General features: G+C 46.0%; 1 long non-coding RNA gene across 1 annotated transcript in view; it reads left to right on the plus strand.

Moving 5' to 3' along the window:
• Positions 1-4,943, plus strand: part of LOC134739818 (uncharacterized) — a 28,570-nt gene extending 23,627 nt beyond the window's left edge. The window contains exon 3 of the long non-coding RNA XR_010126851.1: positions 4,927-4,943. This is a non-coding gene — a long non-coding RNA (uncharacterized LOC134739818). The remainder of the gene's footprint in view (positions 1-4,926) is intronic.
• The last annotated feature ends 1,057 nt before the right edge of the window (positions 4,944-6,000 follow it).

Consider the following 6,000-nt stretch of genomic DNA (forward strand, 5'->3'; position numbering starts at 1 on the left):
TAACCATGGCTGATCCATTATGGTTGCATCAGAAAAGCCAATTTCCTTGTCAATCAGTGCCAAGACCAAGACCACTCCCTTCTGCATTAATCAGACCCCACCTGCTCTGCAATTTGTTCCTTAGAATTCAGAACAAAACAAAACGAAGCACAGAAGCCTCTGGCCATCCCCTTCATCCAGCAGATGGCAGTCTGTGATCAGGAATCTCTTGGCCTAGCTGCCATGGGAAACTGCTGCCCTATAGAGGATTTGTCCAAGAAAACCCAAATAAAGAAATATTATATATTATTTTCTATGAAGAGCTTGTGTAATGAAGAGGAAACACTTTCTCTCAAGCAACTGATGTGGATTTCTCTTAGGTTTCTGCAAAATGCAGGTGATAACCCTTAAGGTCGCATGCTTTGTTTTCGGAGTGCATTGCCAGGTTACAGGGCACACCTATGCTCTAAGAGATCCACGACAGCTAGGAGATGGCTTTCCCTTGTTCTTCCTGATTTTCATCTTGGTATTTTCTTAGAAAAACAAACAACAAAAAAAGGCGCTGTGCCCTTGGTTACTGTGACAGCTGTGATTGGGATCGTCAGGTGGGAAAGGGGTCGGGTTACTTTCCACAGAAAAAACAGAAAACATCTGGTGCTGACATGCTGATGAATCTTCCTTCAGCTGCTATGGAAAATCTGGGACTGGGGTGGGGGTGTGGAGGCATTCTGCTGGCTCATGCAGAGGGGGAAGCTGAGAGGAACTGGGCTCATCTGCAGGTAGCAGGGCCTGGCCCCCTCCTCTCCTCACCCTCCTCCCCTTCTTTCTCCTTCTGCACTCACACATGCATATTCTATCTTTCACTTTTTCTATCTGGATGCAGGGGTAGCCAGTCAAGTGGATTCCTTGTCCTGGCAGAGTTTATAACTAATATCAACAGGGGAATAGGATTTTGAGGCATAGAAGGCTCAGTTACATCATCTGTTTCCCCCACAGTTGGAGTTGACATGCTCTGCGGTCTATGCAGAGTGAGGGACACCCTTCAGACAGTGGCTTGCAGGGCGGCTGTGGCACATGCCCAGCAGAAGGAAATGTAGCCTTCTGCTTACATCCCAAGCTGCAAGGGGCTTGTCCAGCTTCTCACTGAGAGATGGGCTCCTGGTGTGTGTGTGTGTGTGTAATAGGGATTCCTCAAACCCCAGAAAGAGATGCAGGAGCTCTGCAGGCCTCCACCCCCAACATACACTCAAGAAATAGCAAATATCCTTTGCAGACAGTAAGACACCTCATGGCCCTAGCCATTCGTGCCAATTCTACTCCGTTTATTAAAATGGTCTAAATTCAAGCAATGCACTAACTTGCCAGCATTTACTCCTCACTCACTCATCCATTCTCTTTTTTGTGTGTTTCTTATACAGCACGTGGGAAACACGTTTCGGGGTGGTCTTCAACCAACAAGCCCAAGCATCTCTAGGCCATCTTCAAGACATGCAGATATTTTCTTCCTTGCCTTTTGCTTCTCCCCCAAGAATGCAGCCACTGAGTTACTGCACTGGCCCTGCCCATTACCTTCTTTCCCTTAGGTGAGCCTTGGGGCTTCCTGCCCTTCCAGCCACCATCGTCATGCTTCACATCCTTTGTCTTCCCTGTCTCTCACATGCTCGTGCTTTGTTATGTGCTGTTTAAATGACTTTCCTACCAAGATTAGTCTTCCTTACTGCAGGAATAACTATAAATTGTAATCTCAGAGCAGAGAGGCCTGATGCTGGAGACAGCCAGCCCCCAGCAGGGAATGGCAGGACTCAGGACCTGTGCTTTGGTTCAACCTTTGCTTTCACCACACCAGGCTGTCCTGCAGAGGGAAGACCATGGGGCTGTCCTTCCAGTCAGAGTCCTTTCTCATGTTTCTTCTCTGTCACTAGTCTGTAAGTCTAAACTGACAAAACACATAGGCTTTTCTCCTCCAAAACAAATCCCTGCAGAGAAAGGTTTAATTAGAACACGGAAATGAGAAGAGAGTCCTTTTTTTTTTCACTTTATCAGGGTCATGTGAGCTCTGACTTTCCCACTCCCTGAATTCATTAGGGTCCTCTCATTCTGCAGCTTGGAGTGAGCCCCAGACAAGTCTAATGGTAAACTGTATGTGTCAATTCCATTCCCATGGTGTGTCCAGGTTACCCTTTGTTTCTGAGTGTGTCTGTGAGGGTGTTTCTGAATGAGATTGGTGGATTCAGGAGAGTAAATTGCCCTCCTCAATATTGCTGGGTATCATCTAATCCATTGAGGGCCTGAGGAGAACAAAAGGTGGAAGAAAGAGGAATTCTCCCTCCATTTTTTCTGCCTCATTGCTGAGCTGGGACATCTCATCTGCTCCTGTGCTTGAACTGGGATTTGCATCATCAGCTCACCTGGTTCTCAGGCCTTGGTACTCAGACTGAGTGATTCCATTGGGTTTTCTGGGTCTCCAGCTTGCAGACGGCAGATATGGGACTTCTCAGCCTTCATATATTAGTCAGTTTTCGTGCTGCTGATAAAGACATACCTGAGACTGGGCAATTTATGAAAGAAAGAGATTTAATGGACTTACAGTTCCACATGGCTGGAGAGGCCTCACAATCATGATGGAAGGGAAAGGCATGTTTCACATGGCAGCAGACAAGAGAAGAGCGCTTGTGCAGGGAAACTCCCCTTTTTAAAACCATCAGATCTTGCGAGACTTATTCACTATCACAAGAACAGCACAGGAAAGACCTGCCCCCATGATTCAATTACTTCCCACCGGGTCCCTCCGACAACACATGGGAATTGAAGATGAGATTTGGGTAGGGATACAACCAAACCATATCATTCTGCTCCTGGCCCCTCCCAAATCTCATGTCCTCACATTTCAAAACCAATCATGCCTTCCCAACAGTCCCCCAAAGTCTTAACTCATTTCAGCATTAACTCAAAAGTCCGTAATCCAAAGTCTCACCTGAGATGAGGCAAATCCCTTCCTCCTATGAGCCAGTAAAATCAAAAGCAAGTTAGTTACTTCCTAGATACAATGCGGGTACAGACACTGGGTAAATATAGCTATTCCAAATAGGAGAAATTGGCCAAAACAAAGGGGCTACAGGCCCAATGCAAGTCTGAAATCCAGTGGAGCAGTTGAATCTTAAAGCTCCAAAATGAGCTCCTTTGTCTCCATGTCTCATATTCAGGTCATGCTGATGCAAGAGATGGGCTCTCACGGCCTTGGGCAGCTCTGTCCCTGTGGCTTTGCAGGGTACAGCCTCCCTTCCAGCTGCTTTCATGGGCTGGTGTTGAGTGTCTGTGGCTTTTCTAGGTGCACGTTGCAAGCTCTCAGTGAATATACCATTCTGGGGTCTGGAGAATTGTGGCCCTCTTCTCACAGCTCCATTAGGCAGTGCCCCAGTAGGGACTCTGTGTGGGGGCTGTGACCCCACATTTCCCTTTTACACTGTCCTAGCAGAAGTTCTCCATGAGAGCCCCACCCTTGCAGCAAAGTTCTGCCTAGGCATCCAGATGTTTCCATACATCCTCTGAAATCTAGGTGGAGGTTCCCAAACCTCAATTCTTGACTTCTATGCACCCACAGGCTCAACACCACATGGAAGCTGCCAAGACCTGGGGCTTCCACCCTCTGAAGGAACAGCCCAATCTGTACCTTGGCGCCTTTTAGTCACAGCTGAAGTGGCTGGGATGCAGGGCACCAAATCCCTAGACTGCACACAGCCAGGGAACCCTGGGCCCAGCCTATGAAATAATTTTTTCCTCCTAAACCTCCAGGCCTGTGATGGGAGGGGCTGCTGCAAAGGTGACATGACCTGGAGACATTTTCCCCATTGTCTTGGTGATTAACATTCAGCTCCTTGTTACTTATGCAAATTTCTGCAGCCAGCTTGAATTTCTCCTCAGAAAATGGGATTTTCTTTTTTATTGCATTGTCAAGCTGCAAATTTTCCAAATGTTTATGCTCTGTTTCCCTTTTTAAAGTGAATACCTTTAACATTCACTCAAGACATGACTTGAGTGTTTTGCTGCTTAGAAATTTCTTCCACCAGATACCCTAAGTCATCTATCTCAAGTTCAAAGTTTCATAAATCTCTAGGGTGGGGGCAAAATGCCACCAGTCTCTTTGCTAAAACATAACAAGAGTCACCTTGACTTCAGCTCCCAACAAGTCCTCATCTCCATCTTAGACCACCTCATCCTGGTTTTCATTTTCTGTATCATTATCAGCATTTTGGTCAAAGCCATTCAACAAGTCTCTAGGGAGTTCCAAACTTTCCCACATTTTCCTGTTTTCTTCTGAGCCCTCCACATGGTTCCAACCTCTGCCTGTTACCCAGTTCCAAAGTTGCTTCCACATTTCCCAGTATCTTTTCTGTAGTGCCCCACTCTACTGGTACCAATTTACTGTATTAATCTGTTTTCATGCTGCTGATAAAGACGTACCTGAGACTGGCAACTTACAAAGAAAGAGGTTTAATGAACTTAAAGTTCTGCATGGCTGGGGATGCCTCACAAACATGGTGGAAGGTGAAAGGCACATCTCACATGGCAGCAGACAAGACAAGAGAGCTTGTACAGGGAAACTCCCCTTTTTAAAACCATCAGATCTTGTTAGACTTACTCACTATCACAAGAACAGCATGGGAAAGACCTACCTCCCGATTCAATTACCTCCCACCAGGTCCCTCGTACAGCACATGGGAATTCAAGATGAGATTTGGGTGAGGACACAGCCAAACCATATCACTCCATAACTGCATGAGCTAGTCCCTCATGAAACTTTTCTGTATATATGCATTCCCTTGGTTCTGCTTCTCTGGAGAACCCCAACTGATACAACAAGAGAGTCAGATTGAGACAAAGGCTGAGGCTGTGTCCTCACAAAGTTCCAGCTGACTAGACCTGACTGTCCATGATCCTTCCCTACAGGACCTGGAAGTTTGCACAGTTGGCACACAGAGCTTGGCTTCTTACCTGGGCTCCCTGGGATGCTGCTCTGGAAAAGTTGCTTCCTCTGGCAGACCCCAGGTAAAATGAATAGAATGGCTCTTATTTTGCAAAGTTGAGAATGGATTAAAATGGTGTGACTAAGCCTGGTACAGAGATGCTCCCATACCAACACATCATGCAGCTTCCTTCTTAGACTTTCTGCAGCACAAACCAGTGGAACATATCACCTGCCAGCAGGATGAGTGAAAGGTGTTGAAGAGGAAGGGACTTTCAGAGACAGAGTCAAAAGTATTGGTTTCTGGATTTTCGGATACATTGCAGAATGTATCAGGGGCTTGTGATTCTGACAATTGCACAGTTTAGGTTAAACTTTTCGTTTCCTTTTTAGATGTTTAATTTTATGATGCCTACTTTCAATTCTTTGGCCCATATGACTTTTTAAAAGTTATTTCTTCCAGGCATTCACTGTATGTTATGGGTTGAATTGTGTCCCCTGCAAAAGGACCTAACCCACAGTACCTGGGAATGGGACTTTATTTGTAAACAGGATCTTTGCAGTTGATCAAGTTAAGATGAGGTTATTTGGATGTGCCCTATTCCAATAAGACTGCATCCTTCTAAAAGGAGGAAGAAGATGTGAAGAGACAGGCAGAATACAACCATATGCAGACCAAGGAGAGAGGCCAGGAATGAATCCTTTGCTAGCATCTTAAGAGGGACTGTGGCCCTGCCTCGATTTCAGACTTGTAGCTTCCAGAACTGTGAGACAATAAATTGTGGTCCTTTGTTATGGAAGCCCTAGCAAATTAATATACTGTATTATTTCTGACTGGCCATCTCTGTGTAGAATGGGAAGCCGGCTTCAGGGAAGGCCTACCCTGGGAAGGCTTTCCTGTAGGGTGGGGAAGATGACCTGCTGTCTGGCTGGGATGTTGGAGCTGCCTCCGTTTCCAGATTTCATAGCTAACCTATCCTCTGTCTTAGTGGGGGCATGAATTTCATTGTGTGTAGGATATGGTTCAGGAAGGAGGCAATTATGTCATATATTTTTAT

The sequence above is a fragment of the Pongo pygmaeus genome, chromosome 6 (assembly GCF_028885625.2).
Source record: "Pongo pygmaeus isolate AG05252 chromosome 6, NHGRI_mPonPyg2-v2.0_pri, whole genome shotgun sequence".
NCBI classification, from domain to species: Eukaryota; Metazoa; Chordata; class Mammalia; order Primates; family Hominidae; genus Pongo; species Pongo pygmaeus.